Below are 18,249 nucleotides of genomic sequence, written 5' to 3'. Positions count from 1 at the left end.
CGTGATTTTTCCCTGAAACTAGACTCATATATGCATCTACAAATTTTTTTCTAGAATTTTTGGTCGGGCCAATTAGTACAGTTTATTAGTCAAAGTCTCCCATGTTACAGGGATCGACTACACTGACCTTTGCGCATTACGACTTGGATATCTCCCTGTACAGGGCTTCAATACTGATGCCGTTTGTTTCTATAGAAACTAGACTCAAAAAGGAATCTATTCATATATGGGATGACTTAAAAAAGGAATCTATTCATATATGGAATGACTTCTAATTATCTCTGGTTAATTTATAATGAATTTCTAAAGTCGGAACAGGGAATCCAGAAACCGTTCTGACCCTGTCTCACGAAAACTTTAGCATGTCATAATATACTGTTCATATGAACGTTTCGTTACTTTCCTATGAAAATAGATTCATCAAGGTTCGTTTGCATAATTTATTCACTATTTAATTCCATTCCTACTATTTTTAGTGATTTTCCAAATCTACATCACTGCTGCTGTCAGCATCTGCCTTTAAGGTAGACTTTACCTATTTCATAGTTTCCATGATTCAACTAGCCCTTTTAGCATAAATAGCACAAATTATGATAGTGATTAACCATTCCCATGGCCAATCCTTGTTAAGCATATCCATACCAAATGAGTATAACATTATGCTCAAACATATATAAGCCATTTTCGCATGGCTATCCAAAATTATACAAATCCAAAGGGTCCATGACCCACAACAAAAAGGGTAGTCCTATACATGCCATTTCGAAGTTCAACCAAAATTGTACCAAAAGGGGGCTTTGATAGTGTGGGAGACTTCGACTTCCAAAAATCCCAAGTCCGATAGCTGACGAGCCAAAATCTATAAAACAGAGAAACAAAGAAACGGAGTAAGCAATTTATGCTTAGTAAGTTTTGAGCAAGGGATTCCAGCACAACAAAAGTATAGCATTCATGTAGCTAAACAGATAATTTCATATGCACAAATTTTCAGTATCATACTTACTTCACATTACCAACCCTTATATTCATACACAAAGATCAACTTAGCCAAAGGCCGGTAGCTCATTTATCAACTGAGTGAATACTTATTTGTAAGGGCTCAACTAATTCAAAGCACATACAAAACATACCTCAATGTTGGGATGTTACAAGCGTATTAACTGGAATTTTTACAGCAAAATCGTTCATTCCCAAATCACGTACCTTCGAAATTTAACCGGATATAGCTACTCGTTCAAATGCCTTCGGGTCATAGCCCGGTTATAGTAACTCGCACAAATGCCTTCGGGACTTAACCCGGATTTAGTAACTCGCACAAATGCCTTCGGGCTTAGCCCGGAATTAGTATCTCGCACAAATGCCTTCAGATCTTAGTCCGGATATGGTCACTTAGCACAAAGCCTTCGGGACTTAGCCCGGACATCATTCGAATAACCATGCACATTTAACAATAAATCATGACACATTCGTATTTCATTTTCATTAGCAAAACTCAAACACAAGACACTTATCACTCTTGCAATTTCGGCTCAATAACCACACACAAAGAGCATGATTTTGATTTGCTTAAAACATGATCTAATCAAATCATAATTTAAGCTCTATTACTCAAGAACTTACCTCGGATGTTGTCGAATGGTTTCGACGGCTATTCGACCACTTTTTCCTTCCCTTTATCAGATTTAGTTCCCCTTTGCTCTTGAGCTTAATTCAAACAAATTTAACTCATTAAAGTCTCATTTTGCTAGCTTATGGCCGAATATGACAAGGAGTTTGATAGGTCATATGGCCACCTTTTAGCTCAAATACACAATGGTCATACGCATTTTTAATCACATCAAGCAATTTAATACAATTCATTCGAACATCAAAAGAGAAGCTCAAGGTACTTAGCCCATATATACATTAGACACTAGAGTCACATATGTACGAAATCACGAATCAAATTCAACATACTAGCTAATATTTCCCCTTAGCCGAATTTTCTAAGTCAAGCTAAAGCCATCAATAGGCTACCTATGGCCGAACATACACATAACTTATGTACTTATTCATGTGGCCGAACATACATGTCTATGTTGGGGCCGATTGCATCACAACACCATACCATTTCAATTTTTGGCCATGGTTAAACAAAGAACTTAATGTCTCACTCAAAAATGCTAAAAAGAAGATTCAAGAATCATCAATCCACCATCACATGCACCATTACAAAGCTTCACTTTTAGCATGCAAATGATATCAACACCAATCCACCTTGGCCGAATATCATCTCCATGACATAGTAAAGATTTGAACCATGGGCTATTTAGAACTCAAGCTAACTACTAAAACATGCATGCATCTCATGGAACATCATCAAACATACCTTAGTCTATCAAACCACCATAGCCGATTTCCTCAAAGCTCTTTTTCCTTCTTTTTCTTTCTCCTATTCGGCCAAGAATAACATGAGAGCTTTTCTCTTCCTTTTTTTTTTGGTCATGCATGAGAATGATGAACACATTTTTTTCTCTTTGTTTTCTTCCTTCAATTTCTTATTAGTTTATTGCCCATGCTTCTTATTTTATTCTTCCATTAACACAACATGTTTCATGACATGTTTTGCCCATGCTTCTTATTTTATTTTTCCATTAACACAACATGTTTCATGACATGTTTTGCCCATGCTTCTTATTTTATTTTTCCATTAACACAACATGTTTCATGACATGTTTTGCCCATCATCCCTTGTCATGGCCGGCCACTAGTACTTAAATGGGGGGAAATTGACATGCAAGTCCACCCCTTTGATTACATGCACTATTAGGCCACTTGCATTTGCCTAGCACATTTCTAAATTTTCTCACATAAGTCCTATCAACTAAATTCACATGCAATTAACTAAATCGAAGCTTAAAACTTTCACACATTTATATTCACATATTTTAGGCAATAATTATCACATTCAAATAATTTGGTACTCGGTCTAGTGGTCCCGAGACCGCTTTCCGACTAGGGTCACTTTAGGGCTGTCACATTCTCACACGCCCATAGGGCTGATCATGTGTCACACATGGCCTACACACACGCCTGTGTGTCTACCCTTATGGACAATATGAGGCTATCTACCAAGCCTCATTGCCACCCTAATGTACCTATTTTCATGTCAATACCAACCAATACCAAAACAAGCATAATAGATATTCATTCAACCATGAAGATGCATCTTTTATAGACTCGAAATGAAAGCCTTCATCCAAGGCTTAATGTAAAGAGTGAAATCTATTCTAGACCAACGTATTTAGCCAATTCTCAAAGACACAAAATAATAAGGTCTAGCCCTATACATGCCATAATCAAAAATATAAATCCAACTATACCGAGTTTTACGGTTGATAGTGTGATTGATATCCCTTACTTCCAGTGATCCTTAAGCTAATTAGGCGGCACTGTAAGAAGATGAAAACAAAGACAGAGTAAGCATAAAAGCTTGGTAAGTTGCATATAAATAATTATACAACAACAATTTCACCTCTAATCATCATACTCATAGAACAAATATAGGCATAAGCTTGACTTACTCATTACCGTCTACTCAAGTCACATTTTCTACTTTGAGATCATTACTCATGCATACCAAATAGGTACCTGTACCACTCACAACATTATTATACTTTCCTTACTAACTCACTTTCGTAACTTTTAAAGTTGAACCTTTCGGAATACTACTGGATATTCTATAAACCTCAAACATGGAATAAGTTGCCGATGCCATGTCCAAGACATGGTCTTACACTGGCTATCGTCATCGAGGCTGATGCCATGTCCCAGACATGGTCTTACACTAGCTCTCGTATATATATGTGCTGATGCCATGTCTCAGACATGTCTTACACTGGCTATCATCATCGAGGCCGATGCATGTCCCAGACATGTCTTACACTAGCACTCGTCTCAATGCCGATGTCATGTCCTAGACATGGTCTTACACTGGCTCTCATAATGTGGCCGATGCATGTCCCAAACATGTTTTACATTAGCACACAAATAACCTGAAAGTTATGGCATGAATATCAGTTTGGTTTCCTAAGGTTTCAACGAGATTTTTCTACTATCTCAATTATTATTATGCATTCTAAGTTCACAATCTAGCAATTCACACTATATCAATTCAATGACAATTCAAATACATGCATTAACAATGTAGTTGTATTATTTACATACAAATTACCTCGGTTTGCAAAATGTACTCGACTAGTCGGTCTAGTCGATTTGCTTGGCTTTCCCTCAATCTAGGTTCGGATTCGGTAAATCTTGATCTATAATAGCAAAATGCACTCATTTAGTCACTAATTACAATTAGGCAATCATAAATTCACATCTTAGGTAAAATGACCATTTGCCCCTAGACCTTGGCAAAATGACCATTTTGCCCCTATGCTCAGAAATTAATTTTTATCGAATTTCTTCGTATCTCAAGCCTAGATGAACCATTTTTACTCTAATAGCAACTTCAAATTCCTAGAATTTCACATATTTATCAACTATTTTACAACTTATGGATAAAAGCCCCTTTAGGTGTTTTCCATAAAAACTCCTTCACAAAAGTTGTTTATAACATAACTAGGACACATATTCTTCCATAAAATTTTAGAAAACACTCTAAATGCTCTCATGATAAAACCCTAAACTTTCCACCATTTTGTAGTAGAGTCCCCTCATTTGAAAGCTCATGTTTCGAGGGTTCTAAAAATGCAAAAATCATCAACAAAAGATGAGAAAACCACTTACTTGTAATGACTTAGAGTTGCTAAAAATTTTTTGAAGCTTAAAACCCTTACAATGGCTGGAAAAATCGGTGGAAGTGAAAAGAAAATGAAAGAAAAAGATGATAGCTAGGCTGGCATTATTTTAGTACACCTTATGTAATCAACATACCTAATGTTGACTTTCAAACATTCCTCTCTACCATGGCCGGCCAAGCTATCATAATAGGGCCTAATTGCCCTTTATAGACCCTAAATTTTAATTCTGTAGCTATTTGGCACACTTGGGTACTAAAATGCAACTTTTGCCTTTTATGTAATTTAGTCCTTTTTCGCAAATCAGGCCCACAACATTAAAATCTACTTATCAATTTTTTCATGTGCTAATGTAATTATACTATAACCTCATAATAATAATAAAAATTATTTACCCAATTTCAAATTTGTGGTGCCGAGACCACTGTTCCGACTAGGCCTTAAATTGGGTTGTTACATATTACATGTTGGCAAAGTTTGGACAGATGAGAATATTGGTAACCGAAGCATTTGAACTGGACTAGTCTGCATTGAGTAAAGACTTCTTGATTTTTAGTAATGTACTGTTGTATGAATTGTGATGTGTTTCAAGACAATAAGGTAATGTGATAGTTTAGAGCATTCGATGCCACAAAAAATCTGAATTGTTAATGGGGTTAAAGCCGAGCATCAGGATCTACCTGAGTTATCTCTGCCAGGATTGACATTAGGATGGAAATGAGAAAGGATTATTCTCGAGGCCATATCAGAATTATTTTCGTAGCGGAAAGAGGAAAATGTGATGTATCTTATTGTTAAATGTTTGACAAGATCTGTAAATCATACCGGTATTTAATGAATTTCTACTCATCAGATTATGGAATTCCTGATCTCTCTGATTTTTGGATTACTTGGAATTCTAGTCTTCATTAATCAAATTGAGATTTGGGTTTTATGTCATGATATCAGGGAAAAATGAGAAGGCTTTGAAATTTTAAGAACAATTGGGAGTTGAGTCCGCAAGCTTTCTGATCATATGAGAAATTAAAAAGATGTATTGGAGGCACAGCCTAAGTGGAAGTTCTTTGGCATCAAATATGAGATTGAGGAATATAAGTGAAAACCACTTTTCCAATAAGATTTTCGGGGACGAAAATCCCTAAAGGGGGGAGAGTTGTAACATCCTAATTTTGGGCCTAGTCGGAACAGTGGTTTTGGCACCACAAACCTGTCAAAGAAAATTTAATTTTTATTATATTTTTATGGTCTATGATTTCAGGGAATAATTTCGTGAAAATTTCGCTCGAAAAGTTTGACGTTTGGGCACTCAATTTAGTCAAAAGGACTAAATTGTAAAAATTTGCAAAATGTGTGTTCTAGTACACAAAGGTACTAAGTACTTGTGAGTAATGGGTTTTTAAATTGGAGGTCCTTAATTGGTAAATAGCCCATTTTGTAATTAGTGGACAAAAATGGGTATGGCATGGTATATTTTTACTTATTTTTCATTAAGGGTATTTTAGTAATTTGGCAAATAAAGCCAAAATAACTAAGAAAAATATGTCATCTTCTTCATTTTTCTCATGCCATAACCATATATGGAGATGGAAGACATGGCTAGGGTTTGTAAAACTTCCAAGCTTGATTGTAAGTCCATCTTTGCCCCATTTTTAATGTTCTTTGCATTTTTGAAATCCTCGTAGCTCGATTTACCCATTTTTTCCATTAATTTGAGCTAGGGTTCATGTTTAAAAATTGACCCATATGTGGCATGCATGCATTTTGATGTCTAATGGTAGAAAATGAGTATTGGGTGTTAGATAGACAACTTTTGCTAAGCGATTTTACGTGAAAATGAGTAAAATGACATAATCGGTAAAAATACCTATTGTTCATAATTACATGTTAGAGTGAGAATTTAATGTTGTCATAGAAGGGAAAAATGATCAGCATGTCATAAAATAAAAGAAAATAGGATGAAGTTTAATTTCTGAACCTTGGGGAAAAGTGTAAAATGCAAAAGTTTAGGGGTCAAAATGCAAATTTGTAAAAATATGATTTATGGACTTATTTGAATAATGTGAGTAATAAATGAGCTATATTTTTAATTTTAAATCAAGCAAATCGAGATTCGGGCTAAAATCGAGAAAATACCAAGTAGTGGACTTAAATGGGAAAAATGGTCATTTTTGTATACGAGGTAAGTTCATATGATTTTCAATAATGCAATGTGTATTTTAATATTATTGCTTTAATAGTACATGAGACGTAAGTACATGTACAAATAAATACCTTAATTGATGTTTTAAATGTTTAAATAACATTTAGATAAATAATATGTTATTTGGTTACTTTGCTGCTATAATATGTTTTGATGTTTTATGCTTATGCTATAAGTGTTGCCATGTTAGTATTTGTATATGATAATGCCATATGATATGAGGCCAACATTCCGCGAATGTTCGACAAAGAGATGAAAGTCCAAAAATCCCGTTTGAACTTAGGAATAGGTGAGGATACAAGTGACATGTAACTAGGATAGCTATGTATATATGAGCTCATTTGATGACATGCTACATGCTAGGTCCTAGAGCTTGTGTAGCCCCATTGAGAGGCATGTAATTATGTGGTACACGCTAGGTTTGGGAGCTTATGTAGCCCTGTTGAGAGGCGTGGTTATGTGATGCATGCTAGGTCCGGGTGCTCTTATGTAGCCCTGTTGAGAGGCGTGCTACGTTATGATTATGGCACTTCAGTGCGTTTGTATCCAAGTATCCTATTCATTATTCCAAATGTTCAACGGGTAATGTATATGAAATTTGCACGTAAGCTAAGTAAGGTATGTATATGTGCAAGAAAGCACAGGTATGTATTTGCCATTATATGCTCGTATGACTATGATGATTTATGGCGATATATGTCCTTGTGTATTATGTATGAATGGATATGAACGGTAATGTTATATGATTTGGTTAAAGTATGATGGTTTGTGGAAAGATACATGTATGATATTAAATCATGCCTATGAGTATAAAGCAACAATGAATTTATGATAGCTATTGTGATTTTGCACCGAAACAGTGTTGAACCGCACCAGTAGCCCGACTTTGAAAAATCACCATAAATAGTGGAAGTCAAATTAGAGGCTGAATAATATATGAAATTAAAAATGAGTCTAGCTTCTCATAAAGGAAACGGTGCAAGCAAAAGAATTTTGTATTATGAGATATTTGAGTTCTTGTGAGACAGAGTCGGAGTGATTCCAGACTCCCCTATCTTAGCTTTAGAAAATTACTAGAAATTGTACAAAAATAATTGTGAGTTATAAATTATATGGTTAAAATTATTATTGAGTATATTTTCTAGAAAGATAGATGGGAGAATTATTCGAGTTTTGTATTACGAGATAAATAATTTATAGTGAAGAGAGGTCAGAACTGTAGGATAGCAAAACAGGGGAAATTTTAATGAATAAACTGTACTAATTGGCTAAACCAAAAATTCTTAAAATTTTATGGGAATAATATATGTGAGTCTAGTTTCTGAAAAATTTAACGGATCTTAATTTGGAGTCCTGTAGTTCGAGTTATAAATAATTTATCAACTATGACTCGAGTAGATAACTTGAATAGAATATGACTAAAAGTGTAATTATGGTTGTTTTACCTAAGGAAAGATATTGGTAAATTTCTTATTAATTTCATATGGACTTACTAAGTGTAAAGGTTACCCATCCCTCCATTTTTTTTAGTATTAGTAGGTCAGCTCGGGGTTGGAGATCGTCGGAGGCACCATCACACTATCAGAATGTTGATGTGAAGCGTCGATAAACTTCAAATGTTTTCAAGTGAGTGGCATGTATAGAGACTTAGTCATTATGATAGTTGTTAGTATGATTTGGCCAAACGTATTGGCTTATGATGATTAAATTGTATATAGCCATGTGATATGGTTTATATTCGATCATTGGGTTGCAAACCTAATTGATTATACAAGCTTAATCCATTGCCATATGATATGTCATGCTTATGTTGTGAATAAATTATGACCATTAGATGTGACCATATTCTTAATGTAAAGGTGTAAGGTAAGAATAAGTAATGCTGTTGTTAAACATGAAATTGGTGTGGAATGTCTTAGTCAAGCATGTTGTTTTACGTATGTGAATTGTTGGTATTCTATAAAGACGAGGCTTAGTTATATATATAAGTTTGTTGTTAAGTTGAGATTATTTGACATGAAGATAACTGTTGTATGAGAGTATAAGTGGTAATATAATTGATAAGGCCAAATAAAGGTGAAATGGTATGTCTAGGCTTGGTATAAAATGAGAACAAGATCTGGTATATCTAGTTCAGGATAATGTAAGAATGTGTATTTCATGCATGATGGTCAGAAAATGATATATTTGTATCAAAATAGAGGATGTTGAATGTTATTGAAACCATGTGGGTGCATGTAGGGTGACAAAAAGGCTTGGAAAATAGCCTAAGAGTTAATTACACAGGTTGAGACACGGCCGTGTGTCTTAACTGTGTGAGGGACACGGCCTGGAGACAAGGGCGTCTAGCCTGGCGTTGTGGTTCAATTTGTGTGCTGACATCATATACAGAGAGTTAGACAGCCTTGGGACACGGGCGTGTCAAAGGCACACGGGCATGTGACTCTGTTTTATGGTAAAATTTTCTATGTTTTCCCAGAACTTTCCAAAGTTCTTGATTTAGTCCCGAAAACTTTCTAAAGTATGTTTTGGGCTTCGTAGACCCAAATAAGGGACTAGGTGCATGTGAATGAAAGTTTCAAAATAATAGTGAAATTTTATAGCCCGTATTTTAGTTGGGTGTTTGTATGTTTGTCTGGTAATGCCTCGTACCCTATCTAGGTCTCGGGTACGGGTAAGGGGTGTTACAGCAATAGGTGGCTTCGGTAAAAAGAGAAGAGAAACTAGGGTTTCTTTTAGGATTTGATGCTAGCGGTAGAAGAGGGAGATTTAAGGATTTTTAGGGTTAAGCAAATTGCTTTGAGGGATATAAAAAATTGTAAAATGAAGAGGAGTTTATATAGGGAAGTATTAGGGCAACATGTAGCTTAAATTTAGGTGCATTAAGGTTTCTTGGAAGGAAAGTAATGGGAGTAGCGACAGAGTATGGATTTTCCCTCATTTTTGCTATCTTGTGCCTCAAACTCAGACTGTATTTACAAACTTACTCAAAAGAAAAATTGATTAGTACTAGGGCCAAATTTGACCCCCTTTATTAACATAAAAATTTGAAATTTAAGTAAAACAAATGAAACTTAAAAATTTTAAATCTTAAGTAGAAAATTTATTCTTAACAATTTACATTAAATTAATTCCCAAGAATGGTTGGAGGGGTTACAGTGGTCTCCCTTAAGTTCCAATCTCCTTAGACGAATTAATTAAATGTAATAAGTTAAGGAAATAAGTTCTAATTAATTATTTATTTACAAAATGAGTTCATGAAAAATCAAGGGTTTGTTAATTTGAACGAGGATTCAATATGCTCAACCTCACCATCCCAGTAGTGCTTGAGAGGTTGACCATTAACTTTAAACGTACCTCTGTAATTGTTGTATAGGTTAATAGCTCCATAAGGATAAACTCGGTAGATTGTATACGCTCCTTTCTATTGGGATTTGAACTTTCCAGGAAATAACTTCAACCTTGAATCAAACAACAGAACCTTCTGACCTTTTTTAAACTTGTGAGGTTGTATATGAATATCATGCCATCTCTTTGATCTTTCTTTACACATTTTGGCATTCTCATAAGAAAACAACCTCAGCTCTTCCAACTCATCAAGTTGTAACATCTTTCTCTTACCGGCTTGCTTAAGATCAAAGTTTAACTGCTTCAAAGCCCAGTGAGCTCTATTCTCCAACTCTAATGATAAATGACATGCCTTTCCAAAGACTAACCAATAAAGAGTCATTCCTAACGGTGTCTCGATAGGCCCATAATGCATCATCGAGCGTTTGAGACCAATCTTTTCTGCTAGGGCATACTACCCTTTCAAGGATACCTTTGATTTCATGGTTCACTCTTTCAACTTGCCTATTAGACTAGGGGTGATAGGCAGTAGCAATCTTGTGCTTCACATCATATTTTTCAAGCAACCACTTAAGCCATTTTTTCACAAAGTGAGAACCTTCATCACTAATAATAAGCCTTGGTGTCCCAAATCGTGCAAACACATGCTTATGTAGGAATCGCATGACTACCTTAGCATCAGTTGTAGGGTATGCTTCTACTTTAACCCACCCACTTGGATACATTGTCCACAGCAACTAAGATGTTTTTGTTCCCATACAAAGAAGGAAATGGGCCTAAGAAGTCAATGCTCCATACGTCGAATAATTCAATCTCTAAAATTGTCAAAGGCATCTCATTCCTCCTTTATATATTTCCGACCCTTTGGCATTCATCACAGTTCTTCACATAAGTATAAGCATCTTTAAATAGTGTAGGCCAAAAGAAACCTGCTTGCAAAATCTTTTCTGCAGCCCATGAACCACCAAAGTGTCCCCACTTGGAGATGAATGGTAATGATACAAGATCTCAGCAATCTTACTTTCAGCTACACACTTTTGGATTATATTATCTGCACACTATTTAAACAAAAACGGATCCTCCCAAAAATAATACCGACTGTCATGAAGGAATTCTTTCCTTTGTTGGTATGTCATTTCTTAACGAATTATTTCACATGAAAGATAATTGGCAAAATCAGCAAACCAAGGTGTTTCATGAATTCGACTTACCTCAAATAAGTGTTCATCTGGGAAATTCTCGTTGATAGGCACACATGAACGAGTTACCTCGTCTTGCTCCAACCTCGACAGATGATCAACTATTTGATTTTCGAAACCTTTTCTATCTTGGATCTCAATGTCAAATTCTTAGAGTAAAAGTATCCAACGAATTAGCCTCAATTTCGCATCTTTCTTTGTGAGCAAGTATTTAATGGCTGCATAGTCAGTAAATACTGTAACTTTGATACCTATAAGATATGAGTGGAATTTGTCAAAAGCAAAAACTATAGCAAAGAGTTCATTTTCAATTATCGTATAATTGAGTTGGGCTCCCATCAAAGTTCTACTTGCATAGTAAATAGGGTGAAACACTTTGTTTCTTCTTTGACCCATCATAGCTCCAACGGCATAATCACTTACATCGCACATCAACTCAAAAGGTGAGCTCCAATCAGGTGTAACGATTATTGGGGCTGAGATTAACTATTTTTTTAGATCTTCAAAAGCTTCCAAACATGCTTTGTTGAAATCAAACACTATATCTTTCTCTAACAACAAACACAACGGTTTAGAAATTTTTGAGAAATCATTGATAAACCTTCGGTAAAAACCAGAATGGCCTAAGAAAATTCTGACTCCTTTCACATTAATTAGGGCCAGTAATCTTTCAATTACATCCACTTTTTCTTTATCGACTTCAATTCCTCTCTTTGAGATTTTATGCCCTAAGGCAATCCCTTCCTTAACCGTAAAATGACATTTTTCCCAGTTAAAGACAAGATTCATCTCTTCGCATCTCTTCAGTACCTTAGCCAAATTACTCAAAAAAATATTATAAGTGTTACAAAAAATAGAAAAATCATCCATGAAAACCTCAACAAAATTTTCAACCATATCAGTGAATATTGCCATCATGCATCATTGAAATGTTGCAGGTGCATTGCATAAACCAAAAGGCATTTGCCTAAAAGCAAACGTACTGTATGGACAAGTAAAGGTCATTTTATGTAGGTCCTCTAGAGCTACAACTATTTGGTTATATCCCGAATAGACATCTAAAAAATAATAGAATTCATTACTTGCCAATCGATCTAACATCTGATCTATAAAAGGCAACGAAAAATGGTCATTCTGAGTGGATTTATTCAATTTTCTGTAATCAATACAAATTTTCCAACCAGTAACTATTCTCGTTGGAATCAACTCGTTATGCTCATTTTCAACAATCATGATTCCACCTTTCTTCAGCACACACTGCACCAGACCTACCCACGAACTATCTAAAATAGGATAGATGATTCCTACATCTAACCATTTGATCACTTCCTTTCTCACACCTTCTTTCATAATAGGATTGAGCGTCCTTTGCCCGTCAATTCAAGCTCTTTCACCTTCTTCTAAAATAATTTTATGCATGCAAAAAGAAGGGTTTATACCTCGAATATTAGCTATGGTCTAACCAATTGCTTTCTTAAATTTCTTTGGAACAACAATTAGTTGCTCCTCTTCAATTCTGCTAAAATAATTACAGTAAAGGTGGAACAGTCACCTAAATAAACGTATTTGAAATGGGAAGGAAGTGCCTTTAGTTCGAGTTTAGGTGGTTCTTCAATTGACAACTTGGGTTGCACAAATTTTCTAATTTCTAACTCCAATGGTTTAAACTATGTGGATTGAATAAAATTCCTTAGATTGGCTTCCATAAAGGCCATGTTTTCTTCACCTTCTTCATCTTCCAAAAGGTCAAAATCTAAGGCTTTCTTCAATGGATCTTCTTTAAAATTGCTTTCTATAGAAACCAAGGTTTCTATCTCTTCCATAACTGAACACTCTTCTGCCGGATCGAGAAATCTCATCGCTTTAAGAATGTTAAAAGTTACTTGATCGTCTTCAACTCGCATGGTGAGTTCACCTTTCTACACATCAATTAATGTTCTTCTCGTGGCTAAGAAAGGTCTCCCAAGGATGATCGACACTTCTTTATCTGCTTCAAAATTTAAGACAATGAAATCAACAGGAAAAATAAAATTATTAACTCTTACCAAAACATCATCAATCTTTCCCTCGGGATATGCTAAAGTTTGATTCGCTAGTTGAAGAGTCACAGTTGTAGGTCTTACTTCACCTATCCCTAGCATCTTGAAAATACTTAGGCATCAAGTTGATACTGGCTTCTAAATCACATAAAGCTTTACGACAGTAAGATTCACCAGTGTTACAGGGTATAGTAAAGCTTCCTGGGTATTTCAATTTTGATAGCAGTTTGTTCTGCAGGAACGCACTGCACTTCTTTGTCAAGGCAACAATCAGATACTCACTCAGTCGTTTCTTCTTGGATAGTATATCTTTCATAAACTTCACATAATTTGGCATTTGTTCTAAAGCCTCCACCAATGGAATATTGATGTGTAACTGCTTCAGAACATCCAAAACTTCTTAAATTGCACATCCTGTTTCTGCTTGTGTTGCTGCAATCTTTGCGGATGGAGGTGATGGAACTTTCGGTTGAATCGGATAACTCTTCTGAGTAGGTAAATCTGCATCCAAAGATGATGTTAATGTAATATCCTGAATTAGGGCTTAATCGGAATAGTGGTTTCGTGACCACAAATCCAAGATAGAAATAATTATTTTACAATGATTTTGATGTTTATGATATGATTGCATGATTGTGTGAAAATTTCGTGATGAAATTCTATGCCTAAAGTGCTTAAATTGAAAGTAGGGACTAAATCGAATAAGTTGCAAAACTTGCATTCTAGAAGTTTTTAGTATGAAATTGTTTTGGAATATTAATGAGGAGGTCTTAAATAGCAATTTGACCAATTTTAAGTTCATGGACAAAATTAGGACATGGAAGGAATTTTTGGAAAGTTTAGTAGTAAGGGTATTTTGGTCATTTAGTTATTAAAATGAATTTAAAACAAAATTAAAAGCCAATTTTTGTCCATCTTCTTCATTAGGCCGAAATTTCAAGGGTTCTCCATAGCTAGGGTTTGTTTCAAGCTTCCAAGATCCATAGTAAGTGATTCCAAGCCCCGTTTTTAATGTTCTTTACGTTTTTGGAATCCCGGAAGCTCGATTAAGCTTATGCTAGCAATAATTCAACCTAGGGTTTATATTTGGAAAAATACCCATAGGTGAAATTTGTGTATTTTGATGTTTTATGTTATAATATGGGGTTTTAAATTATGTTAGACAACTTGTGCTACTCGGTTTTGAGTGAAAACGAGTAAAAGGGCTTAATCGGCAAAAATACCTAATAGTCACAAGTATATGTTAGAGAGAGAATTTGATGTTGCCATAGAAGGAAAAAGTGATCAGCATGTTATAAAACATAAGAATAAGGAATAAAGTTTAATTCCCGAGCCTAGGGGCAAAAATGTAATTATGCAAAAGTTTAGGGGCAAAAGTGTAATTTTTTTAAAGTTCGTATTAAAAGCTGTTTTGATGAATGTATGTATTAAATAAGATTAATTTGGTATTATAGATCAAGAAAAACGAGATTCAAGTCGTGATCGAGGAAAAGAAAAGATTGTGGACTAAATTGCAAAATCTTTATATTTTGGTACCAAGGTAAGTTCATGTGTAAATAATGTAGCATAAATGTTATTTTTAAGTTATTAATGTTAATTATATGATATGCTGATTTTTAATCGTGAAATATTATGCTTTGTGGTTAATGTTGAGTAATATGCAAATTATGTTTACTACTTGATAAATATGAATTGCTACCGAGTATCGGTTCCGATATTCCATGGAAGACGTCAAATGTGAGATCGAGGGAAAAAGCCCGTTTGAAACTTAGGAATAGATTAGGATACAAGTGACATGTCACTAGGATGGTTGAGCATCCGAACTCGTTGAGTTGAGTCCGAGTTCACTTATGGATGCAAATGTCCGAACTCGTTGAGTTGAGTCCGAGTTCGTGAGATGTAACTAGGCATCCGAACTCGTTGAGTTGAGTCCGAGTTCATTTATGGATGGGAACGCCCGAGCTCGTTGAGTTGAGTCCGAGTTCACTTAGGGGCGGGTTACATGATTTCTTGATTACATATGTGGCACTTATGTGCAAATTATCCATGTATCCGAGTTGTATTCCGATGTGTTCAACGGGTGAAATTTCTAGTTTAATGGAAGAGCACTTAAGATATAAGTGACGTTTTGGGTAAGTGTTGTGAAATGGACACTTTGGACAGGTATGTTCTTAACCCTCGGGTTGAAAATAGATACAACAACGATAAGGTGGTAAGATGATCAATGATGTTTAAAGATGTGATATATGTTTTGGTGGTACCATGCTAAAGTTGTTTGGTATATTTGCATTGTTATGTTACTTGTTATTTACATATGAACTTACTAAGCATTTATGCTTACTCCTTCCTTTTCATTCACTGTAGTTTTGAGCAAGCCAGCTCGAGAATCGGGACGGGTCGAAGGTTCGATCACACTATCCAAAGGACTTTTATCTTGGTAAATGGCTTGTACAACTACTTAAGTATGGCATGTATAGCAATATACCTATTTTGTGTAAATAATTTTATGATATGGCCATGTTTGGTTGAGAAAATGTTTGATATTGATAAGTCATGGTGATGGCTAATTTAGATCATGTTTGATATCATGGAAGTTTAACAGGTTATCTAGTTCATAAAAATTCATGGAAAGATGAAACTTGCCTTAAAACAGAATATTGCTGCAGCAATGACATGAATTTGAAAAATCACTAAAATAGTATAAATGGAACTAAATGATGAGTAGGTTATGAAATTGAAGATTAATGAGTCTATTTTCATATGGATTGAACAAAACAGGAATATAAATTATATTTTATGAGATATTTAAACTTTTGCGAAACAGGGCCAGAGTGATTTCTTGATCCCCTGTTCTGATTTTAAAAATTTATAATAAATTTTAATAAAATAATTAGAAGTTTTTATTTATATGTACAGATTCCTTATTGAGTCTAGTTTTAATAGAAATAAACCTCATAGTCATTGAAATTTTTTATAGAGATATATCTGATATGTAATACACAGAGGTCAGAGCAGTCGAACCCTGAAACAGGGGATACTTTAATTAATAAACTGTACTAATTGACCCAATAAAAAAATTCCAGAAAAAAATTATTAAATAGATATATGAGTCTAGATTCAGGGAAAATTTACAGATCTTGACTTCGAGTTTCGTAACTCGAGATATGATTTTTCTTGTAACTGTGACGCGAGTAGCTAGAAAGCTGTGAATGTAGAAACAAATGATTTGAAGTTCTTAAATTGATAAATTATGTTCAGTAACCCCTCAAGCTCAACTCCGGTGATGGTCTCGGGCGTGGGGGCGTTACAGTTAAAGTATCTGAATTCACTAAGTTAGGATTTACCTTGTCAGTCTTTGCATATTATAACTCTTTTGGTGTAGGAATTTCAACAACTGGTTGATTCTTCTTTGTGGGCTTATCTGCGATATCAATCAATCGGAGTTCCAGAATTTTACCACTTCGCAATGTCATTTCCTTGATATGTTCTTTACCCAAATTTGTTAGATTCTTAGTATCACTCTATAAGGTTCCTTGCGGTCTATTACGAAGCTCTGTAGCTAACTAACCCATTTGGTTTTTTAAATTTTTCAAAGTTGCTGCTTGGCTTTGGATCAAAGTGACATTCTTTGCCATGTACACTTTCAACAAGTTTTCCAAACTATTTGATGCCTTAGCTTGAGGTGGTTTTGGAGCTTGCTATTAAACCCTTGAGATTGGTTGGGTCTAGCCTGCAATAAGTTGTTGTTCGGTCCATTTCCTTGGTTTCTCTAAGAAAAATTAGGATGATTATGCCATGAAGGATTGTAGAAGTTGGACTGGGGTCCTTGTCCACTCCTATTTTGATGCTGGTTCCCCAACATAGTACACTAACTCGGGATTTGATGGAAAATTCTCAAAAGAATAACCTTCCTTACAGTACACACAGGAAACTACTTCAAATAGACTTGGTGGCTGAGCTACAAAATTATTAGCACTATTAGCAGTAAACTATTTTAACATAGAAGAAACAGACGATACCTGAGCTGATAACGAAGTGAGGGCATCAACTTCATGAACTCCAGCTACATGTCTTCTTGAAGCTGTTCGATTTTTTGGCCATTGATAGTTATTTCTCGCTATCCTCTCGATGATCTCATAAGTCTCATTATAAGACTTAGAAAAAATTGTACCATTCGCAGAAGCATCTACCATCAATCTTGTATGTGCATTGAGACCATTATAGAATGTCTCCAACTGGATACAATGAGGAATCCCATGATGAGGACACTTACGAAGTAACTCCTTGAGTCGCTCCCAAGCCTCATACAAAGACTCGTCATCCAATTGTTAGAAAGTTGTGATCGCGTTCCTCAACTTAGCATTTTTTCTAGGTGGGAAATACTTAACCAAAAATCTCTTTGCTAGTTCTTGTGTAACACCCCTATCCCGTATCCGTCGCCGGAATAGGTAAAAGGGCATTACTGGACTTGAAGCTCATATCCGAACAGTAAAAATTTTGAATATTTTTTTTAAAGAACGTTCCTTTAGGTAAATACTAAAGACAGTCAGGGATACAATTTAACTGCTATAAGTACACATTCAAAAGATGCCATTTTCGCATGGCTTATATACATTAACCAAAATATTCTTCGGCCACTGGTCTATTCTTTACATGCCATAAAATAATTCAAAACATAA

At 35.1% G+C, this 18,249-nt stretch overlaps 1 non-coding gene across 1 annotated transcript; it reads left to right on the top strand.

Annotated features, from left to right (window-relative positions):
- The first annotated feature begins 17,821 nt into the window (after positions 1-17,821).
- LOC121207758 (small nucleolar RNA R71) lies at positions 17,822-17,928 on the top strand. Its single transcript, XR_005902870.1, has one exon. It is a non-coding gene; the product is annotated as a small nucleolar RNA R71 (small nucleolar RNA).
- Positions 17,929-18,249: the final 321 nt, after the last annotated feature.

This window comes from Gossypium hirsutum, chromosome A01 (assembly GCF_007990345.1).
Source record: "Gossypium hirsutum isolate 1008001.06 chromosome A01, Gossypium_hirsutum_v2.1, whole genome shotgun sequence".
Classification (NCBI taxonomy): Eukaryota; Viridiplantae; Streptophyta; class Magnoliopsida; order Malvales; family Malvaceae; genus Gossypium; species Gossypium hirsutum.
The sequence above is the reverse complement of the archived record's forward strand: the minus strand, read 5'-3'. Positions and strand labels throughout refer to the sequence as shown.